Source organism: Pezoporus flaviventris, unplaced genomic scaffold, assembly GCF_033815535.1.
Source record: "Pezoporus flaviventris isolate CSIRO_AGI_PZ_B2104156 unplaced genomic scaffold, CSIRO_AGI_Pfla_v1 ptg000031l, whole genome shotgun sequence".
Taxonomy (NCBI): Eukaryota; Metazoa; Chordata; class Aves; order Psittaciformes; family Psittacidae; genus Pezoporus; species Pezoporus flaviventris.
The window spans coordinates 31,073,275-31,095,869 of record NW_026892579.1 but is presented as its reverse complement, the minus strand read 5'-3'; the positions used below and the strand labels follow the sequence as shown (position 1 = coordinate 31,095,869).

Genomic DNA, 22,595 nt, shown 5'->3' with positions numbered 1-22,595 from the left:
AAATTTGCTAGAAAAGCATTTTGTGGAGAAGAAATATCTTCTCCTGAAAAACATCCTTTGCCTAAACTCAGCAACATGGAACTTTTGTAAGAGTAGACCCAGCCCGAATTCCCCTTAAACCCTCCTTTAGCTCCAAGATCTGTTTTATAACTGGGCCACTTTGTTATTTCATTATCTCTTGAGTACCTGATTTCAGTCCCAGAAAGGGACCATTCCTCATTCCTGAAGTATCCACTGATTACAGAGCAAATTAGCATTTATTTTGGAAATGTGACCAGGGAGTGTGACTTTAGTATATTTTTAGTATGTTGTTTGTTTTTTTGTGTGTTTGGTTTTTGTTTTTTAAAAAAACTGTGTTCAGCTGAAGCAGTTACAATAATTGCTTTAAGCAACTTGTATGTCAAGTTAACCATATACCAGCTTTTTTTGTTTTGTTCTCCTCCCTTCTCTGTTGTAGAACAGAAGCTTACTGGAGAAGCCCTGCCTTGTATGAAAAGGAGCATGAGTTGTCTGCATCAAGTTGTAAAAAAGAAACGTTTTCCAGATGAGAGTCAGCTATTTGTTTATGATAGCGTTGGTGCAGCCAGACAACATTCATTCACTTGTACAGACCCAGAAACGTCTGTACAAAGGAATGAACATATTTTAATGTCACCTGCAAGAGTGGGGAGCTGTCCTTAAAGTTCACATGTGCCTGCTTTCCTTCACAGAGTATAACTCACTTTGTGTTTTGTATATCTGCAAAGCTATTCAAATCAGCTAAGTCTAAATAGAGTTTAAATAGAGCTTGTCACTTTGACAGTATACCTGCTGGGAGAGATAAAAGATGATATGTAGACTCATGGGTGAGACCACTCCTACAGAATCCTTTCTTTTACTGGCTGTCATTAGAAGTAATAAGTAAAAAGCAGATGTCTTGTGATGAGGCTGTTATTACATGGAAGAACAAAAGTGTTATTTTTCTTCATGAATCATCTCTGAAAAGTTTTTAAGGTAGCATTATTTGAGGTGACTGTCGAGCTCACATTGCTGAATATTGTGTTATTCTCTGAGTAAAGCAGAAAGACTTCAGATGGAACAGTCCACTTCGAAAGTTTTGGAATGTTCTGCTTGGTAGAAAAAAAGATAATTATCTTTTTTTTTTTTAAATCAAATTTTTATGCTTTCAAGTCTATAATTTATGATGTGCACCTCTGTCCAGTATAATTGACTGAGGTGAGCGCCAGATGTAATAACAGCTTCCTTTTCAGCAAGGAGGCCTCCAGGCATTTCCTGAGGCACTGGAGAGATCTGTGCTCAGGCAATTATTTCTTGATGCAGAAAGTCTTGCTGACTAGCAACTTGGATTAAATAATCTGTTTGAGGGGAAGAGGGGAGCCACAACCTGGAAAGATTCAAATGAAGGATTTTATGAAGGACCTTCAAGTAAATGTCTTTCTGCTCTGCAGTGAGGAAGATGACTAACAGACTTATTCCAGTCAAAGGTAGAATGCCTGAAGCTGGTTTCTCAATTAGCATATGAAGGCCATGGTTGTGACTTCTCAGTATTGCTTTAAAACTTCTTTTTCTTGCTGTCACCTGATGTGTGAAAATGACTGTAGTAGGATTAAGTTATGTCATGAGTCCGAGTGGTGCCGTTCTAGGTTTTTTTTGTGGGATTTCTCATTTCATACAATTGGTTTTGAGGGTTGAAGGTTTTTACTTCAGTAAGGATGAAGTGTGCATTTAAGTCTATAAAGTATCATGAGTTTATGTCAAAGTGAAAATCATCACATTTTTTCATCACTTTGGTCTGTATCAGCATGTTCCTTTTGCAAACAACTTAAATTTCTCATTTCTCAGTGGCCCACATACTCTTTTGCTGTGATTGTGGTCCATACATGATTATGATGCCTTGATTTGAGTCTGGCATATCTAATCATGTCATGAATGCTGCTGATATTGTATGCAATAACATATGTATGTTGTATACAACCTCTAATACAGCAGAGATTGTAGTGTGCGAGTTACTCTGTGTGCAGATTGCTGAGCCACTACCTGCCAGAGTTTAGTGTGGTGACTGATGCCTGTTGCATCCTGTTCACCTTGGAGATGCTCTCTCCTACTAGTTTACCTATCACTGTGTCCTAATCTCTTCTAAAGAGGCTTTTCTTTGGTAATGCCCATGAGATGCAAAGTACTTCCAAAGAAAGTAGGAACTTCCAATTTTTTTTTCCCCAGTTTATCTTCTTTCCAGCATTTTCTAAGCTGGAGACTCTGTAAAGGTTAACTTTATATTCTTTACCACAGGCTGACCTAATATTTTCTTTTTTTCTGACTAGGTGACGTGTGTACTTCCATGCATTCAGGTCAGGTCCAGCTCAAGATACTAAACTGCTACAGTGTTAAATCTGCAAAGCTGGAAATATCACAAGTTTCCCAAGACAGAATCTGTCCTACCCCTCCCTGCCCCTTGAGTCTTTGTTCATTTCGTGGGAGCTTTTTGTGCATTGCAGTTCTATCTGCTTTCATCATTCAATATTGTTACTGCAGTATAGTTATGGTGGATTGATTTCTGGTGGGAGTAGTCAATATTTACAGCATCGCTCATTCTGTAGAGTTTAGTCATACAACTGAACCAAATGGGAATAATTCTTTTGTGTTTTAGCTCACTGAACATACAGGTGTTCATATGTTAGGTAAAACAACAGCAGGAGATGACCTAACCTCCAGAAAGAAAATGAAACAGCAGAATAGGTTTTGGTAAGAGTTTTTAAAAAACTATAGTGAAAGCTTTCTAAGCCCCTAAAGAAGTCCAGAGTCTCAAATGATCTGATCTGAACACTTAATCTTTTTGTCAGTTCAAAGCAGGGATGGTCATAGAGGATTACATGTAGCTTTTCTTCTACTGATATTTATCCAAAATACTAAGTCCCAGACAGCAGTTTAGTATCAAGAACTGCATCTAGTTAATAAAGGCATAGGCAGTCAGCAAATACCTTTTGGTATTTTTCTAATAACCGGGAAATTGTTTTCCTTAAACAGTAATCCACTCTTCACATTGGCAAGAAAAATAGATTTTTATATAATAGTGCTATTTAGCAGCGGTTATTATAAAAGTATTGAATGGCAATCACAAACTTCTGTTGAGCGCCATACCTTATTCCTCTCGCTGTTGATGGCTAGTGGAGACTAATCTATTTGCAGGCATAATATTAGATCAGAGTATTTTTTTTCAGGAGCATAGTGAAAAAGAGGATACATTACATAGCAGGAATAGAGAAAATAGTCCATTAGTAATCACACACTGAATAGTCTCTAGAGATCAATTATGCCTCCTCAATTGCAAGTTTATCTCCAAATCTTTAATTACAAAGGATTTTCATCTTGTCTACTTCATATTGTATACTGTGTAAAATCTACTTCATGTGAAGGATAAAGCTGTACTGAAAACTGGAAATGAATTCTCCCTCTCTTTGATGAAATTGTTTTTTTTTATTTTCTAGATGGTTTAAACAGAGATGGGTGCCAAATCAAACTAGTAAGAAGAAGCCTTGAAAAGGAGAACATTGAGAGATAAACCTCAATATTTCTTCTACATATTCTTTGTAGGTAATGTATCACCATTCATACCTCCCAGGTATTTCCATGAGACAAGTACCTCTCAAGGTCTCTCTTCCAGAGGTAAGTTAAAAATGTATTGGAGACTCTATTTCAAAGAGAAGTCAAACAGAAGGTGTTGAAAAATGCCCATTGTGAAATTTCTCCAAGTAGACTACTTGATGCATTTAAAGAAGTTGGCCTAGTAGTTAGATTTATGGCACTTTTTAATATATTGTTGTTACTTATAGCACTTCTGAGGAACTGGCAAGTGGTCTAGTGGTCTAGACAAGCTGAAGAGCATAGATGTCAAGCTGCTTTGGGTGAGATCCAGGATGCAGAAATACCTGGAATTGTTGTTTACCTTGCCCATAGGCCCCCAACTCTAGGGATTGATCCAGTTATCTTTGAGTAAGAGCCTCAGTTTCCCATAAAATCTGCCACAAAATTACTGCATAGGAGTAGTGACAGCCCACCGTCGGTGCTGGTAGCAGAGCGTGATAGGCCTGCCTGTGAGGAGAGGCAGCCTGCAGGATGCCAAGCTTTCAGCAGCAGGGCACATAGCTTCTTTCCACGTCATGCCCCTCCACCATGTCTCCCTTCCAGCAGGGACCCCCAGGCAGTGAACTGGGCAGTGGTTTGGCAGACATGGTTTCTCATCCTGCTCTCTCCCGTCCTCTCTGCTTGCATCTGCACAGCTAACAGGAGCCAGGGACTGGATAGTGGCATCCCTGCTGTGTGCCCTGCCCTTTAAGCACTCATGAAACTGGTGGACTGTTACTCAGAAAGGAGTTTAAGACAGAAGCACCAGTGACTGGGAAGTGGAGAGCACTGGGTCAGAGAGGACTGTTGAAAACGTCAGGGCTACTGAGGCACCCGTTGGTCTGAGCTGTATATTCCCTGGCAAACCTCTGATGTGGGACTTGAAGAGAGCTTGTGACCTACTAATCTCCCTGTGCAGAGGATGGGAGGAGCAGGTAGATGAAATGTGTACTGTCCTCACCCCTTCTCAGACTCACTCCCTTGGGAGGGTTGACAAGCCATATTATTCTGGCCATTCAACAGCTGATACTAAAGCTATGATCATAAAATAATAAAGATACGCAAAAAGCTTTTAAGATAGTGGTACACCTTTATATAATCAAGTCTGTGTTTATAACCTGGCTTTGCACAAAGTTCAACTTCCAGTTGTCCTTATCCCCTGTTTCAGCTCAGGCTCTGTTTTATATATATATATATGCCTTTCAGGTGGTGGTCAGGAAGATTTTTCCTGAAAGTAAGGATGAAGAAACAGTTAAAGCTGATCAGGCGAGGTAGGAGTTGGAACCCAAGCTGTGCTTCACATTGCTAAATCTTCCAAGACTCCTTTGTTCTAGTATTTGAGGTTTATAGAACATAACTGCCTGGTTTCTCTCTTATGCCTGTAAATGATTATATGCCTCACATTTCTAACCCTTGCTTATACTGCCAGTAACAGGAATAGAGCCTCCATGTGGTAATCCAGTTGCTCACATCCACATATTCTTTAATCTTTGTCCAAATCCCCATTTCTGCCAAAGAATGCATCAGACACCAAGATAAGACTAGGAGAAATATAACCCTTGCCCCAAATAACCTGTAATGTACTGTAATGTTTTATTACATTAGAACTGTACTTTGCACAGTTGTATAAAAAAGCAACCACGTGCCTGCCAAACCTGCAGCGCTCCCACGCTCCATGGCATTGACATCAGGATTCCCAGGTTTTGCCCATGGAATTAGCTGCTGCCATTTGGTTCTTTCCAAAACTAGGGTCATGAAGTAGCAGTGCCAGGGCAATGTTGCAACCATGCATAGTGCAAAGGGGCAGAGAAAGCTGCAAGGTTTGTTTAGTGCAGGCTGTTCTACTTGTATAGCAGCAGAGCTAGAAAGGAAGAACAGCAGATATAGCCAAAGACTCTGTGATAGAAATAATTCACTTTAATGCTACTTATTTTCTTAATGGGCTTTGATACAGGAATTATGGTACCTCCCTTTCAGTGGATGCATGTGTGCAGTTTTCAGTCATGTGGCTATGACAAACCTTTGTTCATCTCCAGTTCCAGCAGTCTGCTCTAATCTTCCTTTTCATAAGAGCTGTATACTTCTGTGGCACTCCACCAAGGAAAAGGCTTTAACTAAATCATGAAGCAATTGTTCAAAATCCTAAGTAGAAACCTGTTTATTTCTATATGTAGCTGAAGATCAAATTTGTTAAGAAGCCTAAGCATGTTCCAGTCATCTTAAGAGTAAAACACAGTATTACCTATCTCAGCAAATACTAATGAAGCTGAAATGCCAATTTACAAATAGACCAACTGTATAAAAAATAGAAACATTTGCCTTCCATTTAGTAGTTCAGCTACTCAAATAATTTTATGTATGATGTGTACCTTTCCTTGACAGCTTGTATTCCTGGGTAGAGCTGCAGGTCCTGAAGAATGGGTGTAATATGAGCTCAATAGCTCTGCTTTCTCCCTGTGAGAAAACGTGTTGTGTGAGGGAGCAACTTTATTGGCTGCTGTCTCACCACTGCTCCCATACATTGCATAAACACTGCTGTTGGAAGCTGCTATGGACCATGGGTTGCAGGGTCTTTGGTGGTGTTACCATACTTGTTTCTGGGATCGTGTTGTAGAGAGCAAGACACATTCCTAAATGAAAAAGGAAGTTGTGTGGAGGTGAGGGCCAGGTTCTTGAAGACAAAGATGCTACAACTATAAAGACATGCACAGCTCTGCAGGGATAGCTCAGTCCTTTGGAAACTCAGTAGGTGGCCTCTAAACGCATTTAATATCTGGTTTACAAGACAGTTTTCTTTTGGAGTTCTTTACGTTCATCATATATCACTTCATTGCTCAATCCTCTGAACTGGGCTATATAATTACTGACAGGCTGCAGATGGCTGTTAAGACAAGTCTGCAGAGCACATAACAACGAATTAGTGTCTGCAGTGAAGCTGCCACAGGTGAGGTTACACGTTTGGGCTTGAGACTGTCTTAACAGCTCATTTCCACATAAAGAAGTTTTGCGCCCTTCTCCTCCTGTCTTGGCCCTCCTACCCTCACATGCACTGACTTGTGTTTTCTGACCCCACACTAAGTCAATTCAGTTTATTGCAATCAAGAAGATATTAAACTGGAAAAAAGGTGAATCGTTTGTCATGTCATATGGAGTTGACTCAAAGTATGAACATACTGAAGAGCACCAAATCTAATGCAAAGGGTGGGATAGGATTGTGTGACTGGGTCTGTGTCTAAGGAAAGGAAGTGAAGAAAAAAGAAACAAGATCTTTATAGTAGTGGAAAGCTGGTTAATCCATTTTGTGGTAAAGTGCCACTACCCTTGAATAACAAATGACTAAGTTCTTTCTATGCACAGTCCACCTTCAGCACCATCCTGCATACACATATTATTTTTATTTGTCATGATGAGTTTGTCTTTCACAGAATGGGTGTAAGTGGATAAAGCTGGGGCTGCAATATGGCAGATTAGCCAGTGAGACAGCAGCAAAAAGCCTTTGCTCTAGGGGAAGATGGTCCATAAAATCTGCATATTTTGTAAGCTTATCTCTCAGCTCCCTCCAAGAGATAACTGCAGTCTCCCATCTCCATAGGACCTAGGCAGGCTCTCTTTCTCTATTTTTTGTTTGTTTGTTTGTTTGTTTAGCTGGGCTTTTTGCTATCATATATTCTGGAAACAGATCAGCTTTTCATCTTCCTCTCAAAAATCTGTAAAGAATCTATGAAGGTAGACAGCAAATAAATAAATGGTAATGAAATGTACTGCTCAATAAAGACTTAACGTAGTTGGAGAAAAAGGAGGAAAAATTAGGATTGGCAGCAACTAGTAATCACTCTGGTGTTTCAGAGTTTTTGCAGATTAACTCAAGACATTTTCTGTTGCTATTGAAGTCAAAGACAATATTTCCATTGGCTGCAGTTGGAGCAGTTTTGAACAGTTGTGTTTTTCAATCTAAAATAATAAAGTATGGTATTATTTCAAAACTGAGTCAGTTATCTGATGTGTGGGTTCATCGTTCGTTTTAACACTCATCTGACTGCTCATTCTTCTGCTGAGGTTAGTTTAAAACAAAAGGCACCTCCCAGGCTATCCTCCTTTGAAAGTTAATCTGTGGCTTGCTTTTCCATGTTTTAAGCTCTGTGGGAAGTGCAGCTTCAGCCCTATTTAAAACAAACCACAGCCAGAACAGCCCAGGTTCCTCATGCAACAGTGTCTTGGGGTGAATGCCGCAATGACTCACTGTTGCCTTTGGCACCCTGCTTTGGCTGGGCAGGTGCAGCTGGCAGGTATGTCGGAGCATTGGGTGCACGGCAGCAAACCAGCGATGCGTGCTAGAACACTGACAACATCAGTTGTCAGGGAGCAAGGCTGATGCCTGGACATAAGCTACAGAGGGTAGCAAACACATCTACACAGTGCTGCAGATATAGTATAGAACCTATTGGCCCCACATGCCCTCTGTGTTGGTGGCTGGAGGCTGGGCAGGGTATCCTAAAGTACTCAAAAGGGCATCTACATATGAAAACCTGCGTCTTCATTGAAGATCCCCTAGAGCTGGTATGTTAAGAAGTCAAGGGGTGAAAATGCTAACTCATATAGAAAGCATACTTACTAGTTTTCCTGAACAGATTCTCCTCTGAAACCTTTAAATGGATTATGGGTTTCCACTTCAGCTTCTTTTTAAGAAACAGGCTATTTGTGCTGGGTTGTTTTTTCCATTGGCATATCGTATTAGATATCTTGTCAGTCTGATGGTGGAGGCTCTCATGGTGCAGTTGTCACTGCCTTAGAGGCAGCTCTAAGCCCAGCGCTCTTGGTGCCACAAATGCCTTCCAGTATTGTCTCCTGGGAAATAGGAGGGATGGACTTGCCTTATTCTGTGAGTGTTGGTCAATCTGTCCACTTTCAGGATCATTTGAAGAGAGGAGTCCATTCTTCTGTGTGTGTGCATGTAGGCATTGGATATAGTAGTCATTTCTGGGAGAGATGAGAAGGAATTCCAGGTCTTCCAACTACACATTTCCCTGTGATACTTTCAAGTATTCTGTGAGGTTCTGTACCGTGCAAATGTATCTTGACAGTCAGCCTGAGGACGTTGATGTAGCTGTGCAGCAAGAGTAACAGATGTGTATTTTCTGGAGTTAGGTTGAAATATACTGCCTTCTGGAAGGTCTCTGCTATGTTTGCTGCAGAATGTGGCCAGCTCTTAGGGTCGAGTGGGGAACTGTCAAGGAGAGTAGGAGTAGTGCCATAGTGAATGCAGCTGGACGTGGCTGTGTCACACAAGCTGCGGGACACAAGACCTGAAAACTAGGTTTTCACAGCTTGCTTGGTCTGCATGTTTTAGTTTCCTGTCTTAGACTACTGAGTCTTAGCACTCAGCTGTAGCTGAGCTGAACTTTCAGGATAATAACATAAAATACTACTTTTTTAATTTTTTTATTCAGAGCTGTGCTGGGAATGACTTCAGTAAGCAAAAGAGGGTGCAGAAGGACAGTGCTAATAAAAATCCTGCCTAGATTCTCATTAAGAAATCTCAGCTGTTCTTGTGTATTGAATGAAACAGGGATCTCTTGAAAGGAGCATGATGCAGTTGTATCATAAAAAAAGTGTATCGTAATGCATACAAACCAGGATGCCACATCAAAGGCAAGCTTAATTCTGGCATTTTGTGACATTAGAGGGACTAACTTTGCAAAACCAGATTTTTTCAGTACAGGCCCGTTTTAACTGGATTGTGTGCATGAATAACCTCCTAGGTTTACAAAAGAGAAGGTGAAAATGCAGACCTCCTATGTCTACACCATGTATGTTGACATTTACACATTCGGCAGCAAGTTAAGATGTTTTTGATTCACAACACTGACCTCTCCCCTTTGAATTTATGCACTAAGAGATAGGCTGTCCTCCCCAGAGAGTCAGTTCCAAAAGGATGCTAGGACAAGTGTATTCCAACTGCCTTTCATAGATGATATGCTGATGAAAAAAACCTGTTTATTCCCACCTCCAGAAAAGGTTGAGATGAACTGAACCCAGCGCTGTTCAGCTGTTTGCTTGTCATCATTTGTGATAGGTGTGTATCTTCTGCTGGTCTGTTGGCTCCTTGGCTGATCCTTGCCTTGGAGCCTTGCGTGCTGCATGGGGATGACACATTTGTCAGACCCCCCCGGATTTCAGAAACCCTCTCCACAGATTGGAATAGCAGGATCTCCCGAGCACTTCCAATTTACATTTGTTGCGTGCTTGGAAGTTGAGGAGTTTCTCATATACTGCAACTCCACCTCTCCAAATGGGGAATTCTCCATCAAATTCATAGGTACCAAAGAGCTTCCTGAAGGATCAACTATGGTTTTGTTAACCTAGAAAACATGGCATATTTCCCACCCATTCACATTCTCAACAGTGACTGACCCCCCCCCCCAGAAAGAAGGTGTATTTCATGTCTTGTCTTATTCTCAGCAGAGGCAACCATTTTTGTCAACATTTTGTAATGACGGGCACTCTTAGTGATGCCAAGGGTGAAAACTTCAGCTGTATGAAAGTTTTGCATAGTCAAATGAGAATCTGCAGATGGGAACTCCTGGACACTGCTTCCTGTAAATGTGGTTGCCAGTTCTGTGTACAGTACCAGTTAGAAAACACTAAACAGAACTCAGTCAGAAATTGTTGGTTTCTGTCCTGATTTTATCATTGAAATGTTCCTTTTCCTTAAAGCATATCACTTCATTTTCCTCACTGTAAAATACAGATAATAGCTGCTATTCAATAGCATATTACACTTGTATTTGTAAAGGAAGCAAGTTTGTGCATCTCAGATTTTGGTAACCTGTCCCACTTGCATACTGATTTCTCCAAGACCCATAGAGCCAATCAGTAGTAGAATCTGAAATATAATTAAAACTGAGAGAGGAATCAGAAGACAGAAACTGCCCTAGTTGATGGAGAAATGTTTGTTTGACTGCACTAAGGATGCAGTCTATTTAAAATATTCTCATCCTTTTGAAATACTAAGAGTTCTACAAGAAGAAACTGCAACTTTGAAATGGAACATTGTTATTTGTGCCATATTGGTTAGTTGCCAAAAATCAACAGAAACATGCAGTTGTTTTCTGGCAAGCACTGACCAAATAGAGGTGCTCTCCTGAATCAAGCTGTGCTTTAATTACTGACACATGAGAAGGATCTTTGCTTCTGAAAGTTTTAACACCACTTTTCATAGCAATCGCATAAGCTGCTGTCTTTTAGTGACTACTGACCATGCTCCCTGTTACTTCTGGCAACCTGACTAATGCTTCCGTCTCAGACCACTTGGAGTTGAAAACAAAACTGTGGATGCATTCCTTTGTGGTAGTTGTTGGGACATACTATGTTTATATAAGCAATATGGCGTGTTCATCATAGTAAGCTACATCACTACGTGGCAGCTGTGCTGTGAAAATCAGGTCTCCAACTCCATAGTAGACAGAGGCCCAAAATGATGCCATTTGGAATTGCCTAAAGGGATCAAATCTTCTTTAAGGAAGCAAATAAACAGAACCTTTTTACCAGTTCTTTTGGGTTTTCTACTCATGTATCACCAGATGATACCAGAAATATATGGACTTCTTTTGGGAGGAAATAGATCCATTTCTTATCTTTGTAAAACTTTGGCTGGTTTCCATCATTGAGCAATGTCATGTTATTTCTCTCAGCTAATGATCAGTGACTCAGCATCTGTAGTGTGTGTTTCAATATCAGGTGAAAAGTTTGGTCAACATCCCAACATTTCATCCTAATGCTGATGTATTATCTTCGGGAGAGTCCAAAGAGCAGCCTTCTGGAATACAAATAAATTAGTATCTTTAGCCTTAATAACTTTTAAGCTCTCTGCTCATTTGGATTGATAGATCAAATTTGCCACTTTTCTACCAAGAGTGGTAGGAAACAATCTAGAACAGAAAAAGGATAGCTGTGACAACTGGTATTTTCTGGCTGGTGAGTTGGTTTAGTTTAATCCTCTACACTGTGAATTATTTCCTAAAGTTTCAAGTGGAAAATGCAGATTTAAACAGAATTTTGGTACTTCCAGGAGCACAGCTTGCACAATAATTTTAGGAGAAAAAGTGGTTGAGGAAATTGAACTTGGGTGTCTTTCTGTTAGTAGTCTGTTTCTCTTTGTGGGAAGAAGGGGAGGCAGCAGCTTTCAAAGTGCATGCAGAGAAATCACAGTGTAGCAGCATCATGAGTTCCCCAGCACAGGGCCAGGCTGGCCTGGGAGCCTTCTCAGGGAGAGAGCAGCTTGTCTGGGTCTCTCCTGCCCGTGTCAATGAGAAGCACACATGGAGGTGCCTTTACATGTGTAATGGTCTGACATAACCCAAACCTACTAATTCATTTTGAGAGGAGAAATGAGAATTTTTCAGGTTGCTTAGTCACTACCAATTTGAGTCATATTTAAAATACTGGAGCAAAATGCTCTGTAGGGTGTTACGCATGTAATAATAATCTTCTCAACAAATCAGGGTAACTTAATTTAAATTTGAAAACATAATTTGTTTGTAACATGATTCTAGATTTGCTCAATCCAGTCCCTTGTCTCAGACTATGCTGTGTCTCATCTATAATGTGGAAGGTTCTGATAGTTTCTGTCCATTCATCCTCTGTTGGCCCTGTTTCACCTGAGCAAACCTCCTAGCAAACCAGTAACTTTGTGTTTACATGATACATTGAGTATGAGACACCTGGAGCCACGTGGCGCTGGGACAGACCGCTGTTGTGTAAGTCTGCTGTGCTATCAGCAGAGGGAAGCTGACACTCTCACAAGGCTAATAGGAAACAGTACCAAAGACACTGGAGAAAGTTTGTTTTATGAAACTGCATGTCTTTCTAACACAGTATAAAGCATGCGCATTCATTTTTTACGTTTTGTTTCAGTTTAAACTTCTTGAAATCCTTAATCTCAGCTGCCACAAAATTGGCAGTTTTCTGCAACTCTGAGCGGACCCAGCAACTTGAACTGGATTTCTGTGGGCCGATTCCTGGGGATTTAGAAGCTGCTCCTTTGGCAGTGTGGCTGCCTGATGCTGGAGAGTCACTGAAGCTTTCCCTCTCCCGTTATCCCTCCATGAGCAGAAACCCTGGCCTCTGCCTGACTTTCCCACCATAGAACAGCCCATGTGCACTGGGAGCTGCCAGGCGGCTGACTACTTTGTTCAGCCTTTCAGAAAACGAGTGTCCTTTCTGAAGCAGATCCTTTCAGGGTCTCCTCTCCTGGTGTTTTCAGCTTGCATTCCAGTTCAAAACAGCCGCTGCTATTTGCAGACTGTAACTTGTGAGGCCCAGTTACGGAAGCAGTCATGTGCCCTCCACATTCATAGAGAAAAGGCTGCAGAGAACTGCTCTGATAGAGTTGAGAAGTTGGTTCACAGCTAGGAATTAAATGTTTAAGCTGACATTAGCCAGAGTCAGTGCTAAAAGATGTAGCACTCCCCCCCTCAGCAGCTCATTCCTACCCTCTCAAGGCCTTGAGTTTGTACAAGCCTGGTCTGAATGGCAGAGGGATTGATCCAGCTGAGCTCTCAGCCAACAGGAACAAAAACACAAGCTGTGATCTGGCTTGGGGTTGTAATGCAGTTTTGTATCCCACCACGTGGACGCATGTGCCTGTGGAGGCAGAGCTGGAGGGAAGGGAGAGAGCTACTTTGGGGGGACCATGAAGAAAGGTTCCTTGTGCTGGCTCTGGGGGCTTGTGCTTCCTCACAGGGTGAGGTTATGTGAAGTGGCTGATACCTGGGTTTACTGACACCCAGTTCCACCAGAACTTTATGATCATCTCTTGCAGGGATGGCACACACACGAGCTCAGAGCCCTACCATGCAGCACGCTGCAGCACTGGAGCACCAAGCATGGCACCCCTGAGCAAGAGCCCTCAGAGGGGATTTCCCAGGCAGTCACCAAAACTGAGGAGATGGGCATGCGGCAGCCTGGGCTGAGGATGAGAAACAGTGTGTAGGAGGCACTGGAAGTGCCCTCACCCCAGCTGTCCTGATATTGCACTCACGAGATAAGTGGTGAGCATTTACTGTACATGGTGTGTTTCAGGGTGCTTTTTCACAACGAAATTGCATAAAATAGGCTTTTTTGTGTGCTGAAAAACCAGTTCAGAATTGCGGAGCACTTCTGAATCTACACAGTAGCGCATGGTGGGGATTTTGCAGCCTAGCTTCAGGCTTGGAGAAACAGAGGCATGTGGAAACTTGGGCTGTCCTCAAAAGGGGGCATGCAAGAGAATGTTTCAAAGTCCTTCATAAGTCAACAACTGTTTTTTTCTGATTTCCAACACAGAACAGCTAAATATTCTCATCTTGTCAGAACCCATATATTTTTTGTGTGCATTTTCTATCATATTTCCTTCATTACCTTCCTTCTTTATGACTGGAAAAAAATACACGTTAATTCCTCAAAAAGCTTGCAAATCAAAAAAGGTAACTAACTTCACCTTTGCAGAACAGGTCAACTTCTTGGTGCTTGCTGTAGAACGTGGTGGTTTTAGCTGCTGGGAAGATGGTGGTGACATCAGCACTGGGCTGCCTGGCTGTAACCACTCACACACATACAGGGGCTGTTGAGCAGATGGAGAGAGCTCAGAAAGTGGAAGAGAATGGCTTGAAGACTGAAAAACCTGCTGTATAGAAGTTCTTATTTTTGTTTGGTTTTAAGCTATTAAAGGGATAAATATAATTTACTGTATTTGTTTTTTCAAAGAAAATGGTTTCAATTTGAGTTTTGCTGTCTTTTTATGTATATTCTCTGCTTTAGTGAACAGCTGTGGATTTCGTGTAGGAACTATTGGGTGTGCCTTTTGAAGTTTATTAGGTGGGAGATCAGACCTTAGATGTCAGCTATAAAATCTCGAACAGACTGAGTCTTACAACAAATAATTTATTCACTGACTATAGCACCTTCCTCTGTGCAAATATGCATAGATATATGTTTATTTTCTCACTTTTCCCCAATACTTTTTGATTTTTCAGCCCAGCACCCAAAGGAAGGCTTCAGTGATCACCATATCCATCCGTCTGTCCCACTCTAATAACTTTTAAAACAACTGCCACACTTCAACATCATGCAGTACTGTGACGTGCAGCTCAAAGGCATTAGGGTAGGATTCGTTTCACCTAAGTTTAGACTTCTATAGTATCAGTGTCTTCATCTGCATTAGTCACCTTAGGTTGTCCTTACAGTTAGTAGAGACCAGTTGGCACTTTTAACCATAATTCAAGTGACCTGATTTAGATGACTATTTTGGGATGGGATGACTCAGGGACTAAGAGTGCCTTTCTTTCTTTACTGCTTAGTTAGGATGATCAGCTGAAATGAAGAACAGTGGAATAGTGGAATTTTTTATGTGACTTCCAAAGGCTGGCTCTGTATCAGAAAAGAAATGTAATGAATCAAAAGCTGAAGTGTGTGCTCACCAGCAGTGGTGTGCCAGTCAATGTGGGTATCGAGCTGCCAGCCAGCACATGCCCCTTGTTGGGAAGCAGAGGGAGTTCACATTGCCTTTCACCTAGCTGGTATGTAGAGGATGTGAGAAGAAGATGGGTGTTCTACTGGAATGAGGAGAAAGTCATACAGAGCTCTAGGTCAGGATGGCTGCCAGGATTATTGTGTTGGGTGGGTAAGAAAATGAGACACTAGCTCAAAATAAACAAGCCTTCACTGGATTTACTGCTCACAGAATTAATTGCTTATTCTCATGAACTCAAGGCAAATCTGCATGCTGTGACTGCTCAGATAAAACAACTTCTAAAATAACCCTTTTGGCATTTGGAGGTCAAGCCCTATCTCTGATCAGCTTACGATGCAGATTTCCATTTCCACCTTGGTAATTTTCAAATAAACACTTGTGGTGCTTTTTTCCAGAGCCGCTCTCTATTCTCTGAAGAAGTCATTATAAACTTCTCAAAACAACCTCCTCCTTTTTCCTGAGAGACCTCAGACCTGCTAAAGCTCGGATGATGGGTGAGCGGTTGCTTTGCTGAGACTTCTGCCTAGAATGGATTGCCTCTGTGTCCTGTTGCTTTTTACCTGATGGCTCTCAGGTTCAGAGCATTTCTTGGTTGTGAGTCTGTAAAATTTATGGTAATGCAAGTAACTGGTTCTGTCCTGACGTGTGAATGGTGGTATTCATTTTAAAATGAAGGGTCTGGGAGTTGTTATGACAATAACTCTAATATATACTCCACACTAGAAGGTTGCCTTGGTTGTTTGTGGAAGGAGATTGAGAAGCAGGATATAGCTGTACCTGCAGGAGGGGCAACCACTTACAACAATAACAGGAGGATACAAAGACCCAGAAAGGGCCATGTGTTTTGCTGATTCCTGTGATATCATTGAATGAAAAGTCATCATCACCTTAATAACTCTGGTAACACTTTATGCTTTGTCATGGTGACTCTCAAGTGTTTCATAAGGTAGGGCATTATTCAAGACTGGCCTTAGTGGAAATGCAGTTACTCCCACAAGCATGTTCTCATCTTAGGATCACTTGTTAATGCATATTTATTTAGCAATTTACTTTCTGGGAACAATTCCATTCATGTTCACTTTTTCATTATCAGCAAAGCGTAACTCATTGCCCTGTTTTTCAGAAGGCACAACTGAGATAACCAATGAGCTGGTTGCTTGCTCAAAGCCGTGGAGTGGGGCAGTGACTCATCATCAGAGCAGTGCAAAAGGCAAGCAGGTTGTGTTTGTGTTTCATTCCAGGAAAAACAAAACAAGTAATGCAGGCTGGGAGAAAAGCTTCAAAACAAATCAACCAGAACAATCACTCCCAAGCTGATGCATTTGGTTCACAGTTCTACACTGAATGTTTTCATTTGAAAAAGATTCATTCTCCATAAATCCCTAGCAAGTTTTCTGCCTTTTGTCCATGATTCCTCTTTTTGCATATCTTCATCTTCCTGGTGAGACAGCAGAAAGAAACATGGCACATGTGACATCCTTGTCTTCTCCTGCTGAAGGACCACAGGTCATAATGTAAAAGAACAACTCATTCCTCAGCATCTTCCAGTCTGACTGCTTCCATTCATGTCCTTGGTTATCAATACTGACCGTTCCTTTATCCTCACTTTTTTTCTGGTGCTTTTTCTGATGCTCTCACATACTTTAATTCCTGTTTCTCTCATAACTACCCAGCTATTTTCTGTCTCTCTACTCTGAAGGAGGGCCATAGGGCTGCTTTCCAGGGACTTTCTTGCAAAACACAAGTAAGCCAGAGTTAGGAAGGTTCAAAAGCAGTCTCTAAATGCTACCTGCATGCACATGTATTTGTTCTGCACCACCCTGCTAAGGCTTAAGAACATGAACTATTACTGAACAGTATTTCAGGAGAGGGAAACAAAGTATGACAACTTCTACAATTAAAAGACACAACAGCCTCAAAACAAAACTGCAAGCCAATGAAATCTTCAAGAGCAGAGAAAGGTAATATCTAGAGTGGAATTCAGTTTAAGGTGAAGGCCTTTAAATGAATGTGTCTACAGTAGGTATATATGAAAGTATACTTGCTGTCTATGTGTTGACTATGTAGGTAAATGGCTCAGTGGAGACCAGTGTCTTGATTCAGCTCCCTAAATGTTGGTGCCATCTGAAGGATTTCAGAAGTCTGATACATGTGGCTAGCACTTACAGCACAAGCGAAACCCATGTTCTTTTAAGATAGCTGTGTGCCAGACAGGACACCTTCCCAGTGTTCAGGTGGTGCTGGACATTTGTGTGTGATCCCGAACCACGATCTTGTGGGTGATTGAATAAATCACTTTGTATGCCTGTACTGGCTGATATTGTACCTTTGGCTGTATTGCCTATAACTAGAGGTTTAGCATCTAGCACATATGTAGATGCCTAAATTTATGCTTCCTGACCTTAAGTCACCCTTGGTGTTTCAAAGGAGCAGGGGCAGATATGAAAACACTTAGGTTACCCAGCAGCTAATGCCTGCAACTACTCAGTTTCATGACTTGCATGACTGATCAGGCCTTTTTTAAGTGGTCTGCCTTTCTAAAGAGATATGATCAGAAGGGAATTCCTTGAACATTTATTTCTCATATGAATGGATCCAGTTTCTGGTAGTGTGACCCAAACTGACATACCTTCCTGCTCTGCTTCTGCTGGGTGAACCAGTCTCTTTTATGTGATTCCCTGCAACAGTTTCAGTCCAGAAGATAGGCATGTCTTTGGTTTCAAAGGGTAGTTGATAAAGAAGTATTCAAGCTGCTGCTAACAGCTTGTGGTGTTATTTATTACATAACACTACAAGAGAGCTCTACATGATTTATGATACCCACTTTCTTCTTTCCGCCCCATCTTTTGCTAAGATTCCTCTGCAGTGTGCTTTGCTGTTCACCTGGCCCAGCACATCTGTTTCTCCTGCAGAAGAGCCGATCTGTTACTTATGACAGTGTGATCAGTGTCCTTTTGCCAGAACCTTAAACACCAGCAATGAAGCAAAAAGACCCTGAAATGTCACTGACAGCCATGTTGGCTGCTTTGATGCATCTGCTATTGTTCCAGCAACTGTGTTCTAATGGAAAGGAGAATATTCTTATTATAGCAAGCTATAATTCACTGGCTGAACTCTCAAGGTATGCAGTGACCAGCGTAACAGCTTCAGAGCAGCAGCTGGGCCAGGAATCTGTTGGCTGCACCATTCTCTCAGCAACACAGGAAATAATTGGTTTTCCCATCTGCTAAAGTTCAGTAAAATGCTGCACTGGGATTAAAGCAAAAAGTGTTCTGGCAAGAGCTTGTACTGAGCTGAGATACCAGCATTTAGAACCCTGGTTTGCAAGGCTGAAAAGAAATCTATTCGCTGTGCTTCTGCAAGGGTGGTAAATACTAAATCATTTATTCGAGCTGGAACAGCTCTGGCAGAGGAGACTAAGACAGAAACTTTCAAATAGGCTGGTGGTGAGATCACATGTCTCGAACATGCAAGCAAAGTTCCTGGTGCAAGCTGAAAAGATGACAGACATCTGTCCTCCCTGGTCAAGGCTGAGTGTCCTTTCCGCTGCGATTGCAGGGATGATACTCTCTTGTGGTGATCATAGATTCATCCTGGAAGTGAGAAGCCTCTTCCTCATGAATATGGTGTCAAACCTCATGTTCACTTTTTTTAGTGATTTGGAATTTTTCAGCTTCTCGTTGAATTACACCCTGCTTTTTTCTGATCACTGCACCAGACTCTTAGGATGCTCCCAAAATGTTTGTGGTCATTAGGTGGACACGAGACACAAGAAAGTGTGAGACACAAGATCACTGCTGAAATACACTTTTTTACATGGTGTAACTATTGCCTTTGATGTTCTTCCTCTCTTTCATCCCTTCACATCTGCCACCATCATTGCTGGCTGACATGAGTGGTTTATGGTTTCTCTCCGCCTTCCCCCGTTACTGCCCTTAGGTGTCCACCGGCACATGCTTCCCCCCACGGCCACGGGGCAGCCTGGCACCCTGCTCACGCCGTGGGACACGCTTCTACCGCGACTGCTGCGGCAGCGCACCGTCCCCGGCTGCCTGCTACCCCGAGTCCGGCGTCTGCCAGAGCCGTTCCTCTGGTGCCCTCCAACGTCTTCTTCCCGAAACGACTCATCAGAGCAAAGCCCCGCTCCAGTGGTGCTCCACTGGGAACGCGTGAGGGACAGGCGCCGAGTTTAACTCTGAATGTAATCCACTGAGTGAACAGCGTGTCCTTGACTAAAGGCAAGAAGTCAACCTCGGCTGAGGAAAACAAGCTTTGTTACGATCAGGAAAGCAGCACGGCGTTCATATCCGAGTAGCTATTCAGGGCGCTGCCTAATCAAGAGTGTTCCCTGTAGAACCATTTTCACCGTAGTTAAAAGTTGGGATTACCAAACACAGAATGAAAAGTCATGATTTATTCTGTTGCCAGTTTGATACAGACCGCAATACTTTTATTCTGAATTCTTCTCTTTGTTTAGTGTCCTGGTTTCAGCTGGGATAGAGTTAATTTGCTTGCTAGTAGCTGGTGCAATGCTGTGTTTTGGTTTCAGTCTGAGAACAATGCTGATAACACACCAATGTTTTAGTTGTTGCTCAGCAGAGTTTATCCTAAATCAAGGACTTTTCAGTCTCTCATGCTCTGCCATTCAGGAGGGGCACAAGAAGCCGGGAGGAGGCAGAGAGAGGACCCCTGAACCAAAGTAGTCGAAGGGGTATTGCATACCACAGCACATCATGCCTAGTATATAATCTGGGGGGAGTTACCTGGAAGGGCAGATCGCTGCTCCGGCCGGGCTGGGTATCAGTTGGTGTGTGGTAAGCAACTGTATTGTGCATCGCTTGTGTTTTCTGAATTTTATTTCTCCTTCTCTCTCTTTCTTTCTTTTTTTTTTTTAATGTGTTATTGTTACTTTTATTTCTATCATTATTATATTTTACTTAATTTCAATTATTAAACTATTCTTACATCAACCCACAGGTTTTACCTTCTTTTGATTCTCCTCTCCATCCCTCCAGGGGTTAAGGTAGTGAGTGAGTGGCGGTACGGTACTTAGTTGCCAGCTGGGGTGAAACCATGACATTTGGATAAGTAACTTTAACAGATTCACTGTTTGGCTCAGACTAATCCCATACATAAATAACACAAAAATAACATAGATTGTACTTGTACATAGCTCTTTCTACAGTTTGTGCCTCCATGCAAATTTCTTTGTGCCAAGCAAAGCAACACTGTCTTTTTTTCCGGCAACAGCATTAGTCACATGAAAGGACAAGTCTGAAACAATCAAAGATTCAAGTCCAGAGTTTGAGGACTGTTGGGAAATGATTTACTGCTATACCTCAGTACTTCATGCTTGCTGGGAGGAAGTTCTGCACCCATGTTCCCTAAATATTTTGCTTTCTGAGTCACGCCTCTACCCAGGTGAAATATAAGCTGCAGTCTCTAGAGATACATTTGTTCCCCAAGAACTGTTTTCACCACTGTCTTTGCACTGGTAAATTACCAACAAGCAATCACAGAACGGTTGTCATCAGGGCCCTCAAGACATCTCGTTCAAAGCCCGCGCTCAAACACTGCCACCTAGAGCCGGTTGCCCAGAACCACGTCCAGATGGGTTTTGAATATCTCCGAGGATGGAGCCACTTTATTAATCTTTAGACTAGCTTTATTACCCATGGGTGTATTTGCTAGTGGTGATTTCTGTGGTTGCATACTTGCTAGGGGTGATTTCTGTGGTATTTGTGGTAATCTGTAATAGGGAAGTTTAGAGGATAAAACCTCTGTGTCCTATGTATTACAGGATCCTAGGAACCCATGGTCATTATCCATGATTTCTGCACAGCTGCAGCTTGCGACATTTGCAAATGCCAAATCACCCTCTGAACCAAGCCCTTGGTGCCAAAACACAGGGAATGCTTTTTGGCATCTCAGACCTCATCTATGGCACAACTTAATTACTCTTAAGAATTCAAACTGATTTTTTTTCTTTGAAATGTAGATGTTTTTATTTCCAATACTGTTACTCATACAATCCAAAATAAAACATGTTCAATTGCTCATCAGACATCTGATTTGACATAATTTCTTGTTAGGCATTTTGATTACAACAAATGACTGTGAAATTCATCATTAAAAAGCAAATTGTTGTCCTTGTACTAAAATGAAAAAGATAAAAGTGGCTCCAGTGTCACACGGTGTAGGTTATTGTGAAGGTGGTTTGACAGCCTGGCTGCCACAAACATTCCAGTTGGCTGATATGGAAACAAAGATCAGCATGGGGCTCAGAAAACAAAGCATATTTCAACTGCAACCACCCGTTAGTCAGGAAGAGAGTCTCGCAGTTTCCGACTGATTTTACATTAAGAATAATTTGTTTGCAGTGTGTGTCAACAGCTTTATTTAAAGCATACAATGAAAAATACCAGCATGCTGTTATTCCTCTCAATGGCAACTGCTGCACTGCAGATTTTAACTTTTAATAAGTAACATTCTCACATTACACTTACAGACTTTTTTTTTCTGTTGAAATATGTTCCCTTGTGTTATCACAGTCCATCCTTAAAGTGTGTAACTAGAAAACCTATCTGTATAAGCAATACGTCTAATGCTTACAAGCCAGGGAAATGCTTTATACAAATAAGCTATATTTTTAACTTTTCTCATTGACAAAAATACTGCCAAGGCAGCAACTAGTACAACATCCAGTGTATCTAAATGTGTGTGTTCCCGTTCTTACAGACAGAAATGGACTATGTATTCCTCAGAAGTTTATTAACTGCCTATATTTTTATTGAAAATGTATTTTTCATGGAGACAGCAACGAACTCATACTAGTCTTTTGCATGGCAAAACTCATCTGATATTAACTGAATCTCTCACACAAGCTATATAGAATTGCATGTATTTTCTTTTATTCTTTAGGGAACTTCTGGGAACAGAGCAGTGTCACGCTTGCAAATGAGCACCAGCAACTCATTTTTCAACTCTTTTTTTTCCCAGCAGGCATTCCTGAATGTCCCCTTTTCTTTATTGTGGGCACCAATGATGAGATTTTTTGAATTATATTCACAGATGAGCCTTGATATACTGTTCACATCTGTGCATCTTCTTTGGTGCCCTGTAAGTCAATCAGTTATGGGTAAGAAAATAAAGGAACAAGAGATCTTCCTCTTGCATTGACAAGTCAAAGTATAAATCTGTGCATTACAATGTTTTTGATTACTTATACAAAATAGGTCTTTAACAAAAGGGAAAGATTTATTGCAGAAGGGTCAGGAGACTATAGTAGGACTATTGATTTCAATTGCATTCTCCAAGCAGGTGGATTCAGACTTCAAAAAAGGTCTCACAGCTTGGTAAGCCCAGGTTAAAACAGATTGAGAATTCAATTCAACTGAGATTTTAACTTAGAGGCAATTTAAAATTGAGCCTTGCTTTTCATAGGAAGGGCTGGCCCATCTCTCAG

General features: G+C 41.5%; 2 long non-coding RNA genes across 2 annotated transcripts; both read left to right on the top strand.

Moving 5' to 3' along the window:
• Positions 1-3,470: 3,470 nt before the first annotated feature.
• On the top strand, positions 3,471-15,698 carry LOC133272904 (uncharacterized). Its single transcript, XR_009744600.1, has 3 exons — positions 3,471-3,663; positions 12,535-13,667; positions 14,634-15,698. It is a non-coding gene; the product is annotated as an uncharacterized LOC133272904 (long non-coding RNA).
• On the top strand, positions 4,858-6,751 carry LOC133272905 (uncharacterized). The gene is made up of 2 exons (XR_009744601.1): positions 4,858-4,892; positions 5,576-6,751. It is a non-coding gene; the product is annotated as an uncharacterized LOC133272905 (long non-coding RNA).
• Positions 15,699-22,595: the final 6,897 nt, after the last annotated feature.